The 25,137-nt window shown below is 42.7% G+C and overlaps 1 long non-coding RNA gene across 2 annotated transcripts in view; it reads left to right on the top strand.

The window, feature by feature from the left end:
* The window catches only part of LOC308191884, a 54,166-nt gene that overhangs the window by 17,660 nt on the left and 11,369 nt on the right, over positions 1–25,137 (top strand). The window contains exons 4-5 of one of the 2 annotated variants that reach the window (XR_013948338.1): positions 12,558–12,621; positions 14,241–24,419. The exons of the other annotated variant lie outside the window; for it this stretch is intronic. This is a non-coding gene — a long non-coding RNA (uncharacterized lncRNA). Of the gene's footprint in view, positions 1–12,557; positions 12,622–14,240; positions 24,420–25,137 lie in introns of those variants that run through there. 2 annotated transcript variants of the gene reach the window in all.

Raw genomic sequence — 25,137 nt, 5'->3', positions numbered from 1 at the left:
CTTGATGAGTAAGAGCCAAAGCTGAGCTATTTCCATTTTAACTAGACAATAAAGCAGAGAAGCTGATAAACGCTGAGGTAGGGTAGATTTCAGCAGGGAGGTTTTATGAAATGAAGTTTCTCATTGGTCTCATACCCATCCTATTACTGGAAATGGAGCCGCCTAAGCTCATCCTTTTAATGTTTTTATTAAGAGATCTCATCAAAAGACAGGAGAAGACTGTGCAGCCAACTGAGAAAATTAAGGGGGGAAAGGCTTATTGTTATATAAATGTCCCTTCCTCCCACTTTCACAGAGCTGTTCTTGATCCTTTCAAAGCAGTCTCCCTTTGAGTAAAGGAGGCACTGTTAGCTTGAATCATACAAAGAAGAAATTACAACAGTTGGTCTTTTATGTTCATATTTTAGTCTCTTAATGCCATTATTATTTATCTAGCTAGAACTGAGTGCTAGGGGCTTTTCAGTTAGCAAGCTCCGAGTCCCAGTGTATGGTGTATGGGTGATACATGCAAAAGGACGTGTGAACCGGCATCTAATTAGGTGTTGGCCTGTCCCGAGAAGATTGGCACTGGGGTTCCAGCTCTGCGGCACCGGGGTAAATCAGACTACACATACTCTTCAAAGCTGCTCCGCTCTGAGCTTTGAGGTATGAGGCTTGATTTCTCAGTGCATTACTTTTCCTGCTGGTAAAAAAGAAGCCACCGTGCTTTGTCGCTGTGTCTTTAGATTTCAGAAGGTGTCAGGAAACACATCTTCCCATGTAGATAAGGACTACTTAGCATACTGGAACATGCTCTCATTAGAGGCCTCAGTGCACTGCTACAGCGTGATACCTCAATAAATGCATTTCTTCCTCTGCCAGAACACTTTTTGATTTTCTGTACTCAGCTCCACAAACAAGCAGTGAAATTTCACCTGTATTTTTAACAGGTTTGTTCTATACCTCCCTTTAAAGTTCCCTTTTTCCCTTGAAAGATGAATATTTTAAATTAAACAGAGAGAAAAGGCAAGGGGCAATCTGAAGGACAGGGGCAAGGGTTACAATGTTTAGTCCAAAGTTTCTTGTTATTTTGCCCTCCTGTGTTTCCTTGGAGAGAAGTTTGAGTGGAAAGTCGAGCAGAGCTGATTCTTGATTTCTCTGGATACCACTGTAGGGGAACATTCACTACACTTAATTGCTTAAGCAATTGCCTAAGCAAGCAATGCTTTCTGATCTCAATGGATAAGATTTTCTAAGCTGATGCGCTCACCTGTTCTCTGATAAAGTCTCTGAAGGCCAAAGATAAGAGGTTGATCTGGTCCATAGGGTCTCCTCATTTTGGGTGGAAGGGCTGAGGCTATGCACCTCCACAGGCTCACTGGCACATGTCAACACTTCAGTGAGACCCCTCCTGTGGTCTCAATGCTTCTCATTGGAAGCAGCATGTTAAAGGCAGGGCAGAAAGGGAGACAGAGCTGTGTTTCTTCTCTTCCTCCCCATATCCCCCAGACCCTAGGCGTGTCAATGCAGAGGTGACACAGGCTCAATGGAAGTGAACTCCTTTTTTAGTGGAGCATCAGGTCTGCTCACAAGATGCTGGAAAGAGCCTCTCCATGTACCCTAGGGCCTCCCTGGGCTCTGCAGACAGCAAAACGCTAAACAATGATGTGCCTAAATTTGGGTTTCTCACAGCTCTTTCTGAAACTCTGTGCCAGCATGACACTGTGTTACAGACTACTACATTCATTACAGACCCTGAGGTCCTCTGTAGATGGGACTGGGCTGGTTATCTTCCACCCCCATGCCAATCCTGCAGGGATTAGTTACTTAAGTCTAGAGGGATACTTGGTGGGGCTCAGTGGCCCAGGACACACCACCTCTATACGTATCTAGGATGTATAGACATGTAAACTGTCTCTAAAGCTTTGGAGTGTATATTGCAGTTCAGAGTTTGGTTTAGCTCAAAGAAAAGACCCAACAAAGATACTCGGATTGGGATCCCTTCCCATAGCTGATCCATATAATAGGTTTGGTCTATGTATATCTCTTGTACATCTCTGAGAGAAAACCTAATCTTCTTTATATATAGGTTGATACCTGTGTGCACACATGGGCAAATGTAGAGCATTCTTTGGGGATGGCAGGCAGTCAGGTGGGAAATCCTGCACATTGGGGGCCCTCGATGAGTTCAGCTGATAAATAAATAATGAGTCCTGGCTTCTGACAGTGCCAATTTCTTAGCCTTTGGGATCATTAATGACTTCTCCCTTCCACTGGAAAAAAACAAAAAACAACAACAAAAAAAAACCAGCAGTTCCTGCAGCTTTCTGAGACACAAGCAAAGCATTTAGCACCACAAATAAGCTCATAATTTGACAGGCAAAATGCCAGGAAAAGTGAAAGCAGATTTCTCCCTCCAAGGCCCTGAATATTTTAGTAATTCTTTACTTGTTTTCCAAATGCTATTTCCTTTTTGTTTAATCACAGGTTCAGGTCAAGACACTTTTCAAAATATCATGCCTTGTCCATGTGCATTCTCTTAACCTTAAGGATGCTCACGGTTTCCTGCTTTGCCAGCCAAAACAAACACAACCCAGAAATGCCTATGCATGTCTGAAGCAGCCACCAAGTAGCTCTCATTTTTAATTTACTGTAAGATGGATGTACCATCCATCCATGTATTATTTTTTTTTCACTTATGCGCAAAGCCAGCATCCATAACAAGTTTTCAAGAAGCTGTATTTGCTGTGAAACTCATCAAAAGGAATTAGCTACAGTGAATGAGCAATAACTTTAGATGGCAGGGCTACAAAAAAGTTGAGGCTGATAAAGGGCATAGGCAGGCAGACTATTTAAGCTCCTTGAAAATGAAATAATGCTTTGTCTTCCCCAAGAGCCTTTCAGGCAAGGAGCCCAATGGATTATCACAGGGACTGGGGAAGCTGGTTGTACCCCAGGGCAGAGTCTGGCTGTCCCAGGCTCCTTGTTGGAGAGGAGCCTTTGGCTGCGCTCATGGGACTGATCTAAGAGGATGGGACTGCTTTTTTCTCCCTGAAGGACCAGGCTTCCTCCTCACAGTTGGCCATCCAGTCCTGCAGAGACAGGATGCTTCAGTCCAGTGTTTTCCTCATCTAGGGAAATTATTCAGGAACAAAAGTAACAGTCTGGGGCTTCGCTGCCGTTCTGAGAATTGTTGCAGCATGAGAGGAAGAGGATAGTTGCACCATTTGCATAGAGTCACGGCAAGAGAAATTCTAACTAGATGTAGAGAAAAAAAATCACTGTGAGAGTGGTTCAGCACTGACACGTGCCTAGCAAGTTATGGACGAGGTGTGCCTCTTATCCTTCTCTTCGAGTATGCACCTTTTGATTGGCATTGTCTGCTTTTCTGCTGGGAAGACAAGGTTTGAAGTTTACTGACGACTCCACATACACACCTGTTTTTGAGGAGAAGCTCACATCCTGGAGGCAATTTTATGCAAATTTTGCAAAACGAAAGGACTTGTTGAAGATCACACTGTATATTGGTAACAAAGCATGACTGCACCCCGGCAGTCTGAGCACTAGTGCCTTGTAGCCAGAGGACACGCTTTTCCCCAGTTTCTCCGAGGAAAGGAAAAGAACAATTCCGTGGGCAGTCTCTGCGAGGAACTCGTCACCATGGTGAAATGCCAGTTGTGATTATACTATGTAAACCTTCCGAAATACACACATCAAATGGCAAAAAAAATTAACCTTAAAATTAACCCCTATCAATCGGATTAAAGGGAGAAGAATGACATATTTAATTTTGCTTAGTACTCACCAGGGAAACAATGGACTCCAGCCTTGTTCATTAATATTTAATAAGAATTTTATTAATTTTCTTAAATAAAGGGTTTAATTTCTGACTTGTACCTACTTCTTGGATCCCAGTGGAACTCATCTTCTGTGTTATCAGCTTTCGCATTTGCTCTTGGGATCTTTATTTTATTTTATTTTATTTTATTTTATTTTATTTTATTTTATTTTATTTTATTTTATTTTATTTTATTTTATAATTCCTGCTTTTCCTCTTCTTTTTGACAATGAATCCTAACAGTTAGCCAAACTGCAGGGCAAAGATGTCACAACAATCGGGATGGCTGTAAGAGTGAGAACCGCATGCTGGTTGAGTTGCAAACAGACGTGGACCTGTTGTTCTTGCAGTCCAGAGCAGGCTGACTGCCAAGGAGCTGAGTGCCCCCGGAGTCCCCCAAGCTGATCATACATCCCACCCGATGCAGAAAGGTAGCTGGCTTCACTGCGCTGTAAGTTGTTAATTAATTGGTCACACTGAGATGAGGTGCAGGGCTAAGGTGACTGCTGTAGGGGCGCTTCCCAAGGCCTTGCTGGGGGTGCTGGCACAGTCTCATGAAGAGGCCGCCCACCCCTGGAGCAAGGTCAGTCTGTTTCACTTATCCAGGGGGTGACCCAGAGGTAGCGCTGTGGTGACTCCCAGCCCAGATGTGATGGGCTTCTTACTGGCGTGCGGCTGGGGAGAGGGAGCTGATGTCAGCTTGGTGAGGAGCCCTCTCTGCTGCTGCAGGTGCCAGGCATGCATGCCTCCAGCCCTCAGCAAGCAGTAATTAGCCAAGCGGTGTGTTAATTTGTTGCGTGCGTAAGGTGTTCAAAATGTCTTTTGCTTCTTTTAATGACAAAATGGATTTTCCTCTTGGCCAGTTCTTGACATTTATTTACTTGGGTGCAGGAATACCCAGGCTGTGACTGGAGAGGGAGGAAGGACTGGCCAGGTGCTGCTGCACCAAGGCGAAATGGTGGGGGCCTGGGCGTGCTCAGCTGCCCTGAGGCTGATGGAAGAAAGTCTGACTTCCCTTTTCTCCCAGAGATCTTGTTGAAATGAAAGAAAGCACCTCTGGGTGGTACAGGAGGGGGGAGAATTTTTGGATCAGTGCAATTTTTGCATTGCAGAAGAATTTGGAAATGGTTTCCTGCGGTTCTTGAATGTCTTTCCTCCCCCTGCAAGCTGTGAAATTTCCTGAGTCCTTACAGGTCCTTACTCAGATTTTGAGGTCAGCAAGGAATTTGCAATAGTCTAAGAAGAAATTGCTGTGACTTTTCCTTGGTGTTGTTTGTGAAACGCACCACATACAAAGAATGTATTGCATATGCTTTCTGAGCTGGAAGATGAAATTGAGGGAACGGTTCCGGATTTGCCTGCCTGTAACAGTGATTAATTTGGCCAAAAGGCTGTGACAAGAGCAATCACAAATGATTCCTGAAGTTGATTGTATTATTCCAACACTTAGAAAAGGCAAACTGCAGGTCCACTTTTCTTTCACAGGATATGATTAATTCCCATTGATTTAATCACTGTTGGTGTGTGTGTTAAGTGAGGACAGAGCAGGGAGAGGAGAAAGGACCCAACAGCAGAAAACTAAATATTATCTCTAATCCTGAATTTTCCTCTCTGGGAATCACTGAAAGGTTTTGGCTACAAGATAGATAATGTTCATATACCTTTTTTTTTTATATATATATATATATATTTTATATTTTTATTTTTATTTTTCCTGCTGTAAACAGCAAAACATTTTGTGAACAGAGTGGGGAACATGGATGGTCAAATCAGAACTGTAAGATTACTTTGGTGTTTATAGTAAAGCACTGCAACTCTGGTTTTGAGAAGTTGCTGCAGGGTCTCAAAAAGCAAACAAATCTCTGCTACAATGGAAACATCTTTCTTATGATAGGAGTGCAATTGCCTACACAACTATTGGCAGCTTGCAAAGCCCAAATTGGTCATGGGGATAAAGGGCAGAAATATTTCTAGGTCCAGCACTTTTTTGCCCATTTCAGTATCACCCTGCAAAGCAGTATGACCATTCTCATGTATTTTTCCCTTGCATTTTCCCTGTTCCTTCTTGAGAACTTTCCTCCTTCTCAAAAAAAAAACCAAAAAACGTTGTCTCTCAAGGACACCTAATCCCTATTCCTTGCTCTCAGGGGTTCATTGATGTGCCAAGAAAGACCACAGCTTAGCTGAGCTAAAGTGGGCTGATCCTGTAATTTCTGTTTTCTACTTTCCTTTGTTTTCCAACCTATATAGTATTAGAAGCTTTTTTTTTTTTAGGAGATAAAATTGTCCAAAAATGGAGTTTCTGTCAAAAATGAGGGACAAGGGGAAATCTTAAAAAGTTTGAAACTTCTTGTTTCAACAGTCTTTACAGAAATACTGAAATAGTTTCCAAAAAAAAAAAAACATAAAAATGATTTATTTTGACATTTTCCAAATGAAACTTTTTCACCTTTTGTTTCAAAATGGATTTTTTTTTTTAAATTTATTTTAAAAGTGGCCCAAACTAAAAGGAAGCATAGTTCAACAAGAGAACTGAACATCTGGAGAATGGAGACTTTGGGTTGAATAGTTTAGTCTGAATTACCCTGTTGAGGAGCATAATAAATTCACAAAATAATTTGCTGTAATAAAAATAATATTTCCCTGATTTGTCAACACAGGACAAAAAATAAATACACTTTTTGTACCCCTTGGCTTTAAGCTGAACCCATGAAAGGATAAAGTGAACACCTTTTGTTTCATTTGCAGTGACAGCAAAACCTTGAGTGACAGAAGAGTTGCCAAAATTCTTCCAATTTGTCTGTTGGTTTACAGCAGGTTGGTTGCAAAAACACAGCAACAGCATTCTCAGCCCTATTCTTTTTGGTGATAAGAGACCTACAGCCCCAGATCATAAAGCACTTAGTGAAAAAAAGAATCGGCTGATGCTCAGCGCTGGAACTGGCCAGCTGCAGCTAGGTTACTGAGCCAAGAGGAGCTACCAGCTCTTTCGAACAGTTGTCATCTCTCACCTAAGTGCAGTCCCAAGACCTTTAATTTTGTTTTTGAAGCCCCACGTCACTGACCTGGCTGCCCCTTGCACGCAGCTTGCTTGCAGCTCTTCCCACATTGCCCTCGGTGCTGCGGCCACTGCCCGTGGGCGCTGAGCGGGGAGGCTAAAAATACCCCTGTCACACACGCCACCGCAGGCAGAAGCATTTCTTTCTGCATACCAAATCCCTCCCCAGGGGTTCAGTTACGGTTCCTGCCTGGGCTAGCGCATGCCGTCTGGGATTAAGCAGTCTGTGAAACCGAGACCTGCTGGGAGCAGCATGAGCCCCCCAGCCACAGCCTTTAACTAGAGCCCCCTGGAGGGTGGGTGGGAGGCTCAGCAGGGCTCTTCTCAGGTGCCTCCTTTGGGGGCTACTCCCTCAGAGGGGTAGGCATCTGCTTTGCTTCCCAGCTTCAGCCACAGTCCAAATGTGGGGTTTGGTGCCACCCCACTTGCCCCAGGTCCCCACAGTGACTTTGTCCTCATGCTCTCTGGCATTTGATCTCTGTTTTTGTTCTCCTGCTTATTGCTGTTGCCCAGACCCATCCTTCATGTAAGGATTTTCCTCCTCCTTTCCTTTGGAAAGTCTTTCAGATCCTTGAGGGGATGGGATGGGGCTTGGTGATGGGATGGGGCTTGGCCCCCACCAGCAGTATGTGGATCGAGCAGGGGATAAGTGAGTAGGAAACGTAACTCCATGTAGACTATGCTGTCCAGACACTTTGGCTGTCACTCCTTGTACTGTAAATCCAGTGCATTCTCACCAGCATGAGTAGAGTTTCCTTTTTTATCTGTTCATAAGATCAACATTTGGCTTAGAGTCTGTCCTTGCCATTGTGTTTGCACCTGTATATCCGTATAAAAATATCCATATAAATACATATTAATGAAGTTCAGCAACTCTGTGAAATGAAGAACACAAATGTCACTGTAATAGCTTGAAAAAATAAGGACTACAGGGCTTAGCTCTTTTGTGCTATCCTTTCACATTGCAACAGCTTCTGTAAACAAGGTGTCAGGAGAGACTGGGTGACTTAAAAGTTTGTGATAAGGTATGGAGCTCTTCAGTCGTGGATCTCTGGTTCAGATGTGACACCATGCAATAGTGCCTGAAGGCTGCTGCCATCAAGAGCAGTTTTATATTGGTGTTTTTACCTCCAGTGGACAGAGACCTCTCTGAGAAGGTGCTGGCCCCTCTGGCATGAGCCGAGGTTGCTCTTGGAAAAAATAGCTGTGAATAGAGTAGGTGAGAGATTTTTTCTTTATTTCTTTCTCCTAGTTCAGAGCCAAGGTAGATTTGTGTAGCACCATGGGCATAGCCACACGTCCCCCACTCCTATATAACCGCCTTTTGGAAGGAGTGCTTCAGGACCCTGGATATACATGTAGTGTGTTTCATGGGCACCATAGCTAGGCATTTTAAGATTAGTTTATTACAGCAGAAGCTGATAGCATGTTGCCTGGAGTGCACCCCCAAGGATGGCTGGAATATTAAAGGGTCTAAAAAGAGCCTTTCAGAAGTGCCACTCCTACACACCAGGGTACAGCAGGAGGTACACAGCGGCAGCCTGTGTGTCACTCACAGTAGGGATTGCCAGCACAATGGCTTCTGCTTTTCCTGCCTGTTCAGTATTATTTGTTGTATGTTGATATTGTTGATGCACTTAAAGAGATGATGTATTTTTCCCATGGCATAAACAAAATGACTTGCATTTTGCAAGGAGAGTAATGGTAATGAGAAGTCAGGCTTCAAGAGGGAATGGTGTTAAGGTTGACGGCAAAGAGAAATAAATCTTGTATGCTCAGCTTGGTCTGAGCTGAGTGTCGTTTCCTTAAATAAATTAATAAATTGTGCTCTAACCACATGCTCTAACCTTATGGGGAGGGACAGAAGAGGGAGCAGCCTGCAACCTCACAGTGGGTGTCATTTCTAGTAGCTGCTTTCTTGCCATTAGCTTGAATCCAGCTTCAAACAAGCCAAGAGTTTGGTGTTTCTGCTCAGGCTGACATCAAACCCTTGCCCCTGCCTTGAAGCAGCCCAGAGCTTGACATGATCATAAAGACGAACGATGATGTAAGATTTGTCTGAAGCCAGCCAGGCTTAAAGGTCACTTGGGGAGCAGCTTTGGCCCTTCTCTCCCTACCCCATGTCACCTTCCCCCTACTCAAATGAATTGGCAATGAACTAGAATGAAATGGGGATGGGTCATCATGCTATGAATAACTCTGAGTTGCTGCTCCCCAGAAGGTGCTGAGCATTCATTTGTCCTTTGTTCTCAGGGAACAACATGCTGTACATTACAGCCTTTTTTTTTTTTTCCTTTTCCTTTTTTTCCCCACCCAAATACAGAACAGTGGCAGCTGAGTCGCGGCTTGAGAATAGCATTAAAATGTGTAATGCACCATAAATAAACAGAAATAGACAGCCAGGAAGCTGTGGTAATCACTGCTTTGATGTAGCATGAATTATGATGTGTGTATATATGTGAGTGAGTGTGGCGGGGGGGTGGTTTAAGGGCTTCATGTTTCTGGCTGTGCTTGTTTTGACTCAGCTGCTGTTGCTCTGGGAAGGCAGCGAACCTGGCCTGCCATTTACATGTCTCCACCTTCGCACTGACAGCTGCTGTCCCTTGACTCAGAGGAAAGGGATGCAGCCTCCACCGCCTGTCCCCCTGGGGTCCTCCTCCCTCCTCTCCACCTCCCTGTCCCCTCCCTGTCCCCTCTGCCCCATGGCAAAGCAGAAGGGGGAATCTGGCCTCTCAGGGAGCAGGTCCAGGCCCTCCTCCTGCCACCCTGGGAGGATCTCTGTAGCAGCCTGGGTTTCAGCATTGCCTTCCAGAAGGTTCTGATTTATGTTCCTTGGGTCTCATCTACATCAGGCTGTTGCCTTTTTTTTTTTCTTTTTCTTTTTTTTTTTTTTCCTTCCCCTGCTGACATCCCACTGCTACCAGGATAGCGAAAGCAGCAATGGACGTGTTAGAGCAGGCAAGTGAGGCTATTAACAAGACGGCCTCATGTTTCGCTCAAGGTACTAAACATTAAGAAGGGGGTTGCTGAATCTTGGTGCTCTGAGATCAGTAAGATACCCACAGTAGGTGTAAAGACAGGAAAGCCAGCAGAAAAAGATGTGGCGTGGGTGTCTCCTTGTTGATTATCCTCTGTTGGCGTCCCAGGGACTCCTTTAGCTGGCACAGCAGGCCACTTGCTGGGAATAATCTCCTGCCCGTCCCTGCCGCAGCAGCAAGACAGCTTATTAAAACAGCCTTGCTTTCTTCTGGTGCTCTTTGCATTAATGTTTTACCGGGAGCCAATAGTCTTCCTCTGAAAAACTTGTTGGGTCTGAATGGCCACAAATGAGTCTGAAATTGCTTAACTGCTGCTCGGGTTCAATGAATTCTCTGACCTTACGATAATTTAGGTGTCACAGGGCACCAATAAATGCCGAAACCTGCCTGCCAGTCCGTAACTAGCTGCATAACTGCTGCAGAGTGCCAGCGCTCAGCCTGCCTGCGAGGCCTGGTCACGAGCTGTGAGCAACCAGGCCCCGAGGGCCCATGCCCACCAGGGCCCTCACGCAGCTCTGGGGCTGGAGCGGGGCCCATTCCTTTAGCTCAGGGTATCTGGAGCATCGTGTTCAGCCGCGGGCTGCTCTCTGAGCCCTGGAGTTAAAACACCATCACGCACCTCACTCTCCTTATACAAGAGATGCCATTTACTGACTGGGGCAGGCAGAGGAAGAAAGCATGGGGCCGTACTGCTTGACAGCAGTTCCCTCAGACGGGAAAAAGGTCTAAAAGCCCAGAACTGAGGGGCACTCAAACATTCACACATTTTTTCATTCAGCCCCATCAAGCCTGACTGGCTTAGATAGTCGTAATTAACTACTGAGAACGGGTAAAGATTTCTGGAAACTGCATTATATTGACATAACCAAAGGCCAAGCACAAACTGTCCACGTGAATGAATGATTTTAGTGAGACAGTTTCAATGGGAATGTGGTGCCTAAATATCTCCTAGCTTCTGGAGCTATATTTTTCCTGTTGCCCTCACTTAACACAGTTACTCTTCATTTTATTTTCATTTTAGCAAAGAAGGAAGGCTGTGCCTTGAAGTCTTTCTACATATAGGGACTGAAAAGCATAAAAGCAGCAGGCAGCCCTACTATTTTTCTCCACAGAATAAAAATACACCTCCGTGGAGGTGAGCCTCAAGTTAAGGCTGTAACTAATCTCCTCCCAACTCTGAAGGAAGCACTTAACTTTTTTCACAGACTTTAAAAAGTTTGTGAAAGAGGCAAAGTCTTGCTACTGTGTGGCATAGCTGCTCACTAATGGATGCATTAGGAAACACTTTCACAGTGCACATATATTGCCACACATGGTAATTACTCAAATTGCAAGGCAATTATCGTCTCAGTACTGAAATAGCTGACTCGCACTTGCTTCCCAAATGCTAGGAACACCTTCCTCATTCAGACCTAGCAGGCCTAATTCTGTGTGATGTTGTAGCTCCATTGCCCTCCAGCAACACAAGAGGCCAGAAATAGCCTCTGGGGAGCAATCTCCAACATAAGATGTTCATCCCAGCCCATCTGTTGGCATACTGCAGTGCCTCAACAGTAGCTCACTACAACTGTCTCATAAACCTCTGCCCAGGGCCCTTGTTGGGAAAGGGACATGTGTTTGACATGTGCAAGCAGAGAGCACTGTGGAGTAGTTATTCTCAGGCAACCTAGGTCCTAGGGGATAAATTAAACTCAGTATAGGAGATAACTATAATTCATAAAGTGCCCTTCCCTCCCCCCCACTCTCAGCCCCAAAATATTATCCCCTCCCATCTTGCTCGCTTGCTGTCCCTCAGCAGACTCTTGGTAGCCCCTCTCTCTGCAGGTGGAACCCAGCAAGGAACCACTGATGGTGTATTTTGAGCTGAGAGATTTGCAGAAGCAGGAAGGGAGGAGCAGACTGTGGCTCCTTCATCCCAGTGAGCTGCTTCATGCCAAGAGCAGCATGGAGAATGTTCCTGTGGATGGTCCCTGGGAAGTCCACAATGTGCCCCTTCCCTTTTCCCCTTGGAAGTACCAGCGTCAGAAGAAAAAAGAAAGATGTCTGGGAGAAAGGGGAGATGGCAGAGCTTCCGACTATTTCTGGAGACAGCAGATTAAAGTGGGATATCTACCTTCACCCCAGTATGCCAGCTCATGATAAAGGAGCAGAAGGTCTCAGGCAGGAGGTGTGGCTGCTTGTCTTGCAGAGGTACTGACTCTTCCTGCCTTTTGATCAGGACAGAAGCTCTCTCCTGCCTGTTTTTTCAGGTTCTCTGTGGCTCTGTCCTCCAGTGGGAATGGAGTCGATGGGTTTCCCCTCCATAGTGGCCCTGGGCTTTCTAACCCTGCTGCTGAAGTGCAAAGCAGAGGATTACCCACACTGCCTGTCTGCCAAGTACCAATAGCTCAGACACTGGCTGCAATTTGAACTTACCTTTTCTTCTCTTTCTTTGTTTGGTTTGTTGCTCTCAGCATTACTCATACTTCTATTATGCACAATATTTTCAAAACTCTAACACTTCTTTGGAAATTATATAAACATGAAAAATGTCAACTACCCTAATATCGAGATTACTTTTTGCTCTTTGTAAATACAAGACTTGATGTATTAACAATACAAAATGGCTTATCCTAAATCATCTACCTTTTTTTGTTACCTTTAGAGGCTCAAACCATCCAATAAGACTATGAGGGTTTTTTACAGTCTTTCCTGATCAGAGGAAAAAAGTAAGTGTTAAACTTCAAAAGAACATAAGGGGATTCTGCAATGCAAGAGTTATTTGACAATGCAATCCTAACTATAACAAAATATTCTGCTAATTTACAGAAGTAAGTAAAGCATACTTAAACCAGCACAAATGTTGGTCTATCTAGACTTCTGAGCCTTTTTGATTTCCTTTGCAATGCAGAAGAAAAACAGATTTTTTTAAATGAAAAATTATTGACACTTCAGTACTCCCCAAGTGAGTCAACAGAAGGTTTGTCATTGTCTTAAATGAAGTCAGAATCACACTATTGCAGTCCTGCTTAGTGTCATAAAATTGTCAAGCTGCCAGTTTCCTGTTTGATTGTTAATGGCTTTTTTAATGATATTTAAAACACATAAATTATTTGTGTAGTGATTTATTCTTCTTTGCAATTAATTGTAGTCATTGGAATATATTTAATCTTACACTAGGGTTTTACTTTGCATGCTGAGGCCATTATATTTTCATTTTTTATGCTATTCGAGAGCTTTGCATTCATCCGAAAGATGTAAGCACGCCAGTGAATGATTGCATGCAAGTTCAGTGTTCAGCTTTCAGGCAGTTTATGACATTCAGTCAGTGTCGTTTCAGAGTAGAGGTTTACATTTTATTATTGTTATTTTTTTGGTAAAGCTTCTGACACATTATTGCTAGGATTTCAGGTAAATCCAGTATTATAGCTTTCCACATTTCTTCTTCATATTTGCTGGTGCTTTTTTTTTTTTTTTTAATTATTATTATTTTCAAGTAAGTAAGTAAGAATGAAATGTCCATGTAAAACCGTGGTACATCATAAAACATAAAACATATTCACTAAGATAATACCAGAATGAAAATATTAGTAGTTATAAATCCATCTCCAAGAAAAGAAAAAATGCCTATATTTCTCTGCATCTGTTCATTAAATAGAAAGACACTGTCTTTAAATTGGCTAAGTTTTAAGGTCATGTATCTCCTTTTAATGGCCCAATCTTTAAAGGAGCATTCTTCCAGTTGTTAGACTATCTCTAAACATAAAATTTATGTGCATGAGGATGAAGTTTGTATTTACACAGACAACTAAAACAAGGTTTATATCCTTTTTCCCCAAAGCTGTGTTCTCCCACTTTTATGATGCTTATGCTCTTGAGACGTGGAAAAAATCCCACAAAATTGCCAAAGCGGCCTGAACTGCATATTTTTGGTACCCACCTCTCCTTTGTATTTTGCGGTCTTTATTGGCTTCCTGACCTTGTCAGAAGGTTGGCAATGTTTACCATGAACAACTGAAAACCAGGAAAGCTAGAAAAAATGGAAAACATGACACGTTTCTCCTGAGTAGCTATCAATATTGTATGGGCAGAAATAGGGCATCATAGGGGAGGTCAGCGTGGGAGATCTCTATTAGAGGTCCCGTGGAATGGAGTGATAGACTTCAGTATTACATCAATACCAACGGCATTACAGTTCTGTATCAAGTGTCCACAGTGCAAAGAGCTCATCTAGTATAACTGAAAGTTAAATGTGTAGACTTTTAAGCTTTCTGTATTTGTGGACCTTTTAAAACATCTCCACTGTCACTAATAGCAGCCGACTAAGAGTAAGCTTGTTTTCCCTTAGCCATTACTCACCACTCCTTAACAAGTTGCCACCTATGGGTGTCCAGGAGCCTGCAAAACAGTCTGAAAACCTCAAGGCAAAACCTGAAGCAAGAAGGAAAGCACATTACCTGGTTTGATAAAGCCTCCAGAGAGTCTTCAGATGAGACCTGAAACCAGATCTTTCAAGTCTTGGCCTGTGCTTATACCTTAAGAACAATTTTCTTGTCAATTCTCCACAGCTGTACATCTTGGTAGCAACTTCTGGATACTTTGTTCAGGATCAGCGAAGGGATTTAGCCAAGAGTAGTAAGCTCAAAAAGAAACCCTCCATCAAAACAAAGTTATATGCAACTGAAGTGTGGACTACTTTTGATTATTCCTATATGCCTTTCATTCTCTGGTCAATATGACTCAAATTAATGATATGCAGAATAGGATCTGAAAAATTCTGTTAATCTGAGGGCAGATAATATGATCATTAATAGATACAAATACTGTCTAAAGAGTTTATACTAATGTAGGTGACAGATGCAAAGTCACTCCTAGTTCTGCCTGTCAATGTCCTAGCTCTAATCAGACTATTGTCTGGGCTTATGTTCCATTAAACAATGTGTTTTCTCTGCATTGTTGTAATAAACAAGATTGAATGACAATTTGCCTCCGAAAATGAGATTAGTATTTATTCAGGAATAAATTTCTATTTAGTAGTTTTTAAATGCACACATAAATTAATAGATAAGCTTGTTAACAGCTCTGAAATATAATTTATTTGTTGGTGTCGGTTGTTACTCAGCAGGCAATTCAGGTCTGCAAAATAGCTGCATTGTTTTAGTTGCTGACAGTCACAGTGCTTTAAATCAATTATTTGCACAAGTTCCATGAAGCAGTTTGTAGATGGTCTTATTTCATCAAAGCATTTTATATTACTCTGATGGTAGCTTTTGTTCTTCTATAAAACATCCTATAGGAAAAAACTCATCTCTCAGACACCAAACATATGGGAAAATCTGAAAGCAGAAACTCCTCAAAAGCACCCACTTATAAACCCTGCATCATGGGGTTAAAATTCAGAGAAAGTGGTAATAAACTGTGTTGAAAAATTCTTGGCTCTAAGCTATGGCAGGCAGAAAGAGGAATTTCTGAATAATAAAGCAAGTTTAGCCACGTAACCATAGCTGAGGTCTGAATGTTGTAGCAAATGGATGCTCTCTGAGTTATAGAAATTAAAGGTCAGTCATTCAAACACCAGTTATTTTATTTGACTTACATAATTAGTAGCCATTACCAGCCATTTCAACTGTCTGGTAAATGTTTATTTACTTTTGCTTCATGTCCCCAGAGCAGCACAAAACAGTCTCAACACACTGATGTATCTAGCAGCAAAAAGACACCTACACTGTAATCAGAGGTGTCATTGCAACAAGGGCAAAGGCACCTCTGGTGGCTGGGTACCACTAGAACGACGCTCTGCAGTATGGACCTTAGTGCATAGCAGCTGCCTCAGCATGTACTCATCATTTCTGGGCAGATTTGTCCAATTTATCCTGCGCTCCCAGTGCCCCAGTGTGCTGCTGCTGCTGCCCAAGCTGGTTTGCTTAGTACTAGTGCAAATATGTTTGCTCCTGCTGAAAACACGGCTCTGCCCTTGTGAACATGCCCACAGAAACATTGATGCACTAACCCTCCCTTCTTAAAATGCTTGTGCTAGATTCACAGAGTTTGGGTGGCAGGGACGACTAGTGAGGTAAGTTCTCTGACAACAAAATGAGCAAAAAATAGAGGTAGAGGCACAAATGCCACAGCTGCAGCCTCAGCAGTGCCTGGCAAGTACATTGACTTCCCAGATACCCATGCTAGCTCACACCGTGACTTATCTACTGACACTGTGGTTTTGCAGATCCAGAAGTCTTGTTCATGAAGACAGCTTAATTGCCTTAAATGAAAATGCTTGCATACCACATGGGACTTTCATGATACAAAAAGTTAAACTTTAGAAAATGAGTATGATCTAAAGTCACACGATGTAGAGACAGTCAAATGTCCCTGGGATGAAACCGTGTGAACTCAAGTGCTACACTTTGCTGGTGAGAACTTTTTATGGGTACAGCAGGGAAAGGCAAACAAAGCTGGTTCTTTATAAAAAGAATTATTTATTATTCATTCTTTTTTTATTTTATTACGAGTAGGAGATAAGGTGAAATAAATGTTTCAGCTCATCTTCCCTTATCACTGCAATCCTTTTCTGGACTCACTAGTGACATAATTTATGCTTGTTTCTCCATATACTGCCATTGCCCTGTATCAGAGTTTAGCGTATACCTGGCTGATTAATTCTGATAGCTGGAAATAATACAAGGAAGATGTTTTTAAAGTAAATTATTATAGGGAAAAGGTTTGCATAAAAATGAGAATTTCCATCAACATAATGATGTTTGTAAAGGGGATCTAAATTTTCCTTCAAACCATTCACTAACTGCTTAAATCCCCTTACCTCTGTGAATATTCACAAACAGAAGTACTGGGGTTACTTTTCCCGTCACCCCAAAAGATAAACATGTTGATAAGATAATATGAAATAGAAAAGCAGTTTCAGCTTGATAATTTTTCCTCTCGGTCAAACAAATGCAGAGAAGCAGCTGTGAAAATAACTTAAAATAAGCTTTAATGCCAGGGTCATGTCTGTTCCTAGTGATAGAGGGATGATGTTTAAGGATGATGGATGAACATGCTGATCTCTTCTGTCCTTAAAAAACTACGACATCAGGTCTCTAAGCTCTGAGAAAGGTCAACCATCTTTTCTGAGGCAGCCACAGCAGCAGAAATGCATATTAGACCAAGACTTTTCAGAGCACTTAGAAGGCCCTCTAGGAAACTGCGATAACACCCCAAATTTAGAGCAGTCAGTCGATGGGAGTATTGCTAACATGACAGTTTCAGGGTTCAAAGTAGCCTGTGAAAGCCGCACAAGGAGAAGCAGTCCTGGGTATTTCTTGAAAATTCCCTTCCCTAGCTGATGTTGACAGGCATCCTATAGCCTGGGTCAGGCTGCGAAGCTTCAAGGTGAGCAGCTGCCCTTAGGCACATTTGTACTCACTCTTATTTGCATCTGAATTTGCCCTGAAAAATCTGCAGATGCATCCACAGCTCAGCTTGCCAGCCCAGGCCTGGCATCAGGGCCACAAAACAGAGGGGGTGGCCGGCACGGTGCAAGCTGGTATGACCAGCTGCGTGAAGAGGAAGGGAGGCCCTGTGGCTTCAGTCCCAGGCTCCGCGCTGGCAGCAAGGACCTCCTGCCAGAAGCAGTGGCTGGACACCTCCTTTCTCCTGGCAGGCCACAGATTTGTGGACATTATCCGCAAACAACAGCAAAGGGGCTGGGCCAGCTGAAATTTGGCCAGTTCAGGTGATACACAATTTTGCTGCCTCATAGTTCGTTATAAACCTCACAGCCCTTTCTGAATCTAGGAGATAAACAAGGGAAATCATTAAATGCATTGGCTTACTAAGAGTGACATCATCTTTCAAGATTCAGTATACTTCATGTGTTTCCCACCACAGGTAATGGTAGCTGATTAAGGATATGAGGGCCATCAGTTTTTCAGATATTAGGTAACACTGCTGTCTTTCTTTCTTATTTTTTTCAGATTAGTAAGTGGGTCCTGATTTACAGCATCGTGCCATGTTTTTAACCCTTTTTTCCATCCATCAAAGACACAAAAAAGCGACTTCGGGCCATTTAAGTCGGGCGTCGCCGCCATTTTGCAGCCACTCCCCGAGGCGATCGGCTCCGGGGCAGACGCGTTGTGCGGCGGAGCCGGGGATCGAGGCGGGCAGGGCTTTTTTCCGGCGCCGAGGCAGCCGAGGGAGCCGCCAGGGCCCGGCAGCCCTCCTGAGGGAGGCTGACGAGGCGTGGGCGGAGCCAGCAGCGCCCCCTCCCCTGACCTTCAGAAGCGGCCCTAGGGAGCGCGGTGCGGCAGGGAAGGGTGCCCCTCCCGGCTTATAAGAACAACTCACCTACCGGCTGTCTACGTATAGCTAAACCACCGTGGCCTGCACTAGGCAGAAAGCTTTCTAGAAAGTCTGTGGGGACTCAGACTGTGTGCCCACTTGAAAGTGTGGCAGTTCAGGTCTCTGGATGCAAGGAGTACCTGAGCCTGTTGCTGCCATCTGAGGGTGGCAGAGACACTGTGTGTATGAGGTGTGAGCAGGTGGATGGCCTGGTCAGCCTGGTGGCAGAGCTCGAGGAGGAGGTGGAGAGGTTAAGGGCTATGAGGGAGTGTGAGCAGGACACCAAGTTAGGTGCATGTGTCGATCTGCTTGAGGGCAGGAAGGCTCTGCAGGAGGATCTGGATAGGCTGGACTGATGGGCTGAGGCCAACTGTATGAAGTTCAACAAGGCCAAGTGCCGGGTCCTGCATCTGGGGCGCAACAACCCCAAGCAGAGCTACAGGCTGGGAGATGAGTGGCTGGAAAGCTGCCTGGCAGAGAAGCACCTGGGTTTATTGGTGGATAGTCGGCTGAAGATGAGCCAGCAGTGTGCTCAGGTGGCCAAGAAGGCCAACAGCATCCTGGCCTGTATAAGAAACAGTGTGGCCAGCAGGGCTAGGGAAGTGATTGTCCCCCTGTACTTGGCTCTGGTGAGGCCGCACCTCGAGTACTGTGTTCAGTTTTGGGCCCCTCGCTACAGGAAGGACATTAAGGTGCTCGAGCGAGTCCAGAGAAGGGCTACGAAGCTGGTGAGGGGTTTGGAGAACAAGTCTTACGAGGAGCGGCTGAGGGAGCTGGGCTTGTTCAGCCTGGAGAAGAGGAGGCTCAGGGGCAACCTTATCGCGCTCTATAGGTACCTTAAAGGAGGCTGTAAAGAGGTGGGGGTTGGTCTGTTCTCCCACGTGCCTGGTGACAGGACGAGGGGGAATGGGCTAAAGTTGCACCAGGGGAGGTTTAGGTTGGATATTAGGAAGAACTTCTTTACTGAAAGGGTTGTTAGGCATTGGAACGGGCTGCCCAGGGAAGTGGTTGAGTCACCATCCCTGGAGGTCTTTAAAAGATGTTTAGATGTAGAGCTTAGGGATATGGCTTAATGGAGGCCTTGTGAGTGTTAGGTCAGAGGTTGGACTCGGTGATCTTGGAGGTCTCTTCCAACCTAGATGATTCTGTGATTCTGTAATTGTGTTTCCAAGGATGGTTCACAGCAAATTTCAAATCTCAGTTTGAAATTTTCTCTTAGTTTGTCTCTAGTAGCAGTAAGGTCTTCAGAGTCTGAGGTACATAAATAGCCACTTCTTGGAGCAACTAATCTGAACCCCCCGAAAGATATTATGTTCTCTGAAGCAGTATGTGGATGCTGGATCAATAATACTTAACTTACATTATCATATCAGGAGTGAAAACATGAAGAAAAAGGTAAGGTTTATCATGTTTAATTTCTAAAAACGGAAAACTGTAAAAGTTAAGAGAAATAGTTAAAAGGAGTGGACAAAGAAGTAAATGTTTAGATTAGTAGAATAATATAGTCTGTATATCACACATTCTGAAAAAGGAAAAAACGCTAAAAAAAAAACCAACAAAAAACCACATGCATGCACACACAGAAACAGAACAAGACACTAAAAAGAATTTGAAAAAAAGCCAGTGTATTTAAATAAAAGAACAAAGGAAGCTATTAAAAGTAAAACAGCCATCCATCTGAATGTGCATATCCTGTCCAAGTGAGGAAAATAAAAGAAAGCAAACTTACCCTGTTGAATGCAGAACTCTAATGAGGCAAGCCAAATAAAAAAAAAATTGAAAAGTGACCTCCTAAAGGCACAGAAATGACTAATAAGAATGTTCTCAGATACCTCAGAAACAGGAAGCCTGTTAGAAAGTCAATGGCCTGGAAGATGATTAAGGTGTAAATGGGATACTCCAGGAAGCTAGGCCCATGGCAAGAAAGCTAAAGGAATGATTTGCATCAATGTTCTCTTCAGAAGGGGTCATGGAGGTTTCCACATGTGAACCAGTCTTTACAGGGACAAGCCAGAACAGTCTCAAATCAAATTGTCCACAGAAGAGATTTTCAGAGCAATTCAATAAAACAAACAGTAGCAGAACTCAAGGACCAGGTAGCATTCAACCAAGCATTCTGAAGAAGCTAAAATATGAGACTGCTGAACTGCTAATTTCTGAAATCAGCCTTGAAAGCAGAGAAATACAAAGTGGCAAATGTGATGCTATTAAAAAAAAAAAGTTTAAAGAGCAGAGCTGAAAAACTACTGACCAGTAAAATTGATTTCTGTACCAGACAAATTGGTACAGATCATAGAAAATAGAATTGGTAAACACATCATTTTGTAGAGAGAAAACATGCCTCACAAATCCATTAGCATCCTTTGAAGAAGTTAATGAGAATCAGGCTGAGGGCGTGCTGCCTGATATAGTGGACTTGGGTTTTCAGAAAGCTATTCACATCACCAAAAGGTCTTAAAGAAATTAATCAGTCATGGGATAAAAGGGAGGGCCCCTCACATGGTGTAATACATGGTTAGGAAAAAAAAAAGAAAGAAAAAGATTAGGTATAAATTGCCATCTTTGCCCAGTGGAAAACTGCAACCCAGTTGAATCCCATGTGGCTCCTGTTATTCTTATTTAGACTTGCTGTGGAAACAGAGATGGAGCCAGGCAATGCTCCCACTCCATAGCTTTCAAGTATTTTCTTTAATCAGAAAATCAATTTAATCTGAGTACAGATTGCACAGCTTGGTACATAGGCCTTTATGACCAGGAGGTCATTGCCAGGAGTATGTTGTTGAGATTTTGTCGGTTGGCAAGGGGGCTTGTCTGCAAGGAAGAAACTGTTTCTTAAGTTAGAAGTTGCAATAATGGCAGGAATCAGTGTAGTATATACCTCAGACTTGACAGAGGTGGCAGATATTTTTCAAGTGTATGTCAAGCAAATTAAATACTAATATTGACCCACCGTCAGCAAAGACATTTCTTGTCTGTGAGGGTGAGAGAAAAGAAACAGATGGCCAGAATGGCCAATCTGTGGGCCAGGATTATAATACTACAACAAGGAACAACTTTTTATAATTGAAACGTCAGATTTTCCCAAATAGTCACATTCAAGCAGCTTTATTATCCTCTTTTATGAATTGATGCTCTCTTTTATGTTAAATTAGGCAATCCAAGAAATCTAGGTAACTTGTTTTGGTGTAGGTATATGGAGATGAGTATCAAGAGCTAATCGTACCTGGTCACATGTAGAAAGAGTTATCTGCAGAAATTAAAGAGTGAGCCTTTTCAGACACTTCCAAATCTCAGCCCATGAGAGCCTTAGGGCAAAGACAACCTTTGTATCATTGTGTATGCATCTATGTTGTTTCTTTGATATTAAATAACTAATATTTTTCCTTTAGAGATGTTATAGTCCCATTAAACAAGATGTTGTTTCAAAACCTATCTTTCAAATATACTGCACTATAACTGTTGCATACAATGATCATAACTCTATGCAAAGAATTTGTTCACAATTTGATGATGCTTAGGGTTATATTTCAAAGTCTTTTGCTTGTATAACAGCCATTTTGGGGCATGGTAGTTAGCATGATTATGTAATTTTTACTTACCTTACTTTACTTAAAAGTTATCTTACTTTACTTTTATCCAAGTGGATACAAGAGCAATGCTCTTGCGTAACAAATGCATGTATCTAACTTCCAGGGAAGCCATGAGTAAAGAACAGGTAAATAAACCATTGCATAGTTTGGTACAGCTTGTATACATATACACTCATACCTGCATACACACTGCGCATCTTCTGGGAGTGCCAGAGGGCATGGAAGGTACTGCATACCTGCATTGGGTAGTCTGTCTGGGAGACTCCCGTGTGGGGAAATAATGATTTGCAGAAGTGAAATTAGTGAAACTCTCAAGAAACCACAGCACAAAACTGTCATAATAGATATAAAAATCTATTTTTCCACTCTTACCATGATGATAAAGTTAGTGAAATTGGTGCAGTTAAGGTTGCCTAACACCTCGAGGAAGGACAGTTTGTTTGTTTCCTTTAGGATTGATTATTTTGTTCCCATCATTTAATTTTTAGTTGTTTCTCAAAATCAGCTCTCTTCAAACCAGCCCCCCAGACAAAACACCTCAAATTCTGATTTATTTTTTTTTTAAATCATGCCCACAGAGATAATAAATATGTTATCCAAATAAATCAATTGGAGCCAAATCTGAAGCTTCTGAAAGAGCAGCTCTACCCAAGACAAGTGCACTCCATAATAAATATGCCACCAATACACCTCTGTTAGGTCACAAGACAAAGAGTTTTGCCATTCTAGCTTGTGGACGAAGGTCCGGGCCCTGTAGGGTTTTATAAGAGCTGCTTCACAGTTTCGTATCAGCTACAGAGGTGCTACCCCTTTTGAAGAAAGTTGTGTTTGTTATTGAAGGCAGCAAAGATCTCTTTGTTTAAGTTTCTATGTTGCTTGTCAGATGTTGATTTAATATAAATGATGTGGACCCCACTGATTTCAAAGAAATTGTTTCATTTTATGTTACCTATAGATTTGGCTCATCTAGTCTAGGACCACTGGAAGCACTCTTATGTGGCTATTGTTTGTCATTGCCTTGCGCATTGTGTAATGCCAGGCACTGCCCTCAAATTGCTCCAAGCTCTGGTTAGAGCAAATCAGTTCACATCAATTGACAGTGCCGTGACAGGTTGCACCATCTGAAATGTGGGCTTAATGAGCAAGGCAATGCCAATCTGATCTGACAGTGGCTTCTACTGACATTGAGCAGCTGTCAACAAGGACACAAGTGCACGGAGATGGAAATTCTGGAACATCTACCTGGATTCTTCTTTTACTTATCCTCATTTTGCACAGATTTAGTGAAATTGATTGTGTTTGCAAGGAAACCATGTAGGCAGTAGGTCAAGTAGCACAATTTTGTCTGTGAAATACTTCACTGAAATGGGTAGATTGATACCCACTGCTTTCAGGGCTGAATACAGCCCATTGTTTCTTATACATCAAATGAATCCAATCAGTTGACAGTTTCACAACAGGAATTAAAAAAAATAATAATATTTTTCATGAGGTTCCTGAGGCATAGTTTGCTTAAGGCTGAGAAAAACTAGAAAGTCATTCCATAACTTTCTTTGTTCCTATACTCTTCCTCAGAAACCTATTGTCAGTCACTGTTGATAGCAAGATGTTGAAAGAGCTGAATTTTTGGTTTGAGCTGGTAGGGCCATTCCTATATGTTTGATGAAAGGACAAATAAACCCATATTTCTGCATCAAAACTGTGACAAAAAATCATGTAATTTCATCCAATTCTGCTTATATTTCCGAGAGATTAGGGAATAGCAAAACTGACTAAAGCAAACAGCTACCTGCACTGACATTGCCTCACTGAAATTTTCACCAGTATTCTTTTTTAAATATATTCATTAATTCCTCTCCCAGAAAGACTACAAGTGAAGCTAAGCCCACCAGTGGAAAATGACAATGAACATTGACTTTAGTAGAAGATAGAGTGTATCTAGGGAACAGAACATTTCATCTGCTTGGAGAATGCCCTTACCATCTGAAGGATGAGGTGGCAGATAATAAGTACAAATCTTTGTTAATGTAACCAAAAAGTTTTACAGTTAAAATAGAAAAGGTCAAGCAGTCCAAAAATCAAGGTTTCTTTAGTAATCTTTAACTTGGCTGCATTCCACAGCTGGAGTATTTTCTGTTCTGTCTTTGTTAAATGTGTCATGTAATATATTCCTCTTTGACACTAAATGTGTATGATAAGTATACAAGGCATGAATTGCAGTAGAGATAACTGTTGCCATAGGAACCTTAACTTTTGCATTTGCCAAGTTTGAATCTGTAATAGTGCAATCATAAGATTGCAAGGCAGGGGAAGGTCATATCCCTCTGACCCCTCCCTTTGGAGGAATTCCTTCCTGCACAACTCCCTGCCAAGCTCCATCTCACCACCAGCAGGTCCACACATCAGGGTGCGGAGACACTGAAGACAATGGACTGTTCTTCTGCCAGGGTGACTGTTCAGGGGCTGTTGTGGTCCCTTGACATTTCCAGGTGAACCTATAGGAGCTTGCAGGCAGATCTATCCTGTGTTGCCTTGTTCAACTAGTTCATGAACCCAAGCGTTTAGCAACACTTACTTTTTTTTTTTTTTTTTTTGCTATTCCAGATGTGTTTTCCCTTAACTTCCCACAGACATACAAAGCATCATATTTTATGATGTGAAGAGCTGGTATGTTTCTTGTATGATAACATCTACTGAACCCAACCATAACCAGGAACCCTGCTATAGGGGCACGAATAAACTTATTTGTTCCCTGAACATTAACACCTGCAATTTCCTAGAGGAAAGCACTGCACAGAACTTTTCTCTTCAGGCCCTTCATCCTAACATAGCCCTAAAATGTGAATTTCTGCCTTGATAAAATTCTGATGCGTTAGTGTTTGCTTACTCCCAAATAGAACTGAATACCTGAAATATCAAAGGCATGAAATAGAATTGCATAGTGAAACATCTGTTGGAGATAACAAAACTGCTCATTTTGTATTAGCTCAGCACTCCACTATCTTTTTCTGAAGAGACTCACCACCTTGTGGAAATTTGATCTGATACCTTGTGGGTTTTTTTAGTTTCCTGAGGCCGAGAATATCTGGCTAGAATGCATCTCCTGAGGGATCTCAGTTCCTAGTGGGGAGTAGCCCAAACTCAGTGTCCATTACCTACTCATGTGAGCCTCTTCTGAAGAAAGATCTAAGGAGAAGAGATACAGGAATACAATCCACTGTGGAAATGCCCGGCCACTGTTGAGATGTTTTGATACAGCCTGGTGGCTTTCATGCCTCCTGTGTATGATGTGCAACTTCTGCAGACATAAAACACTTT

Source organism: Anser brachyrhynchus, assembly GCF_964034855.1.
Source record: "Anser brachyrhynchus genome assembly, chromosome: 3".
In the NCBI taxonomy this organism is placed as follows: domain Eukaryota; kingdom Metazoa; phylum Chordata; class Aves; order Anseriformes; family Anatidae; genus Anser; species Anser brachyrhynchus.
The sequence above is the reverse complement of the archived record's forward strand: the minus strand, read 5'-3'. Positions and strand labels throughout refer to the sequence as shown.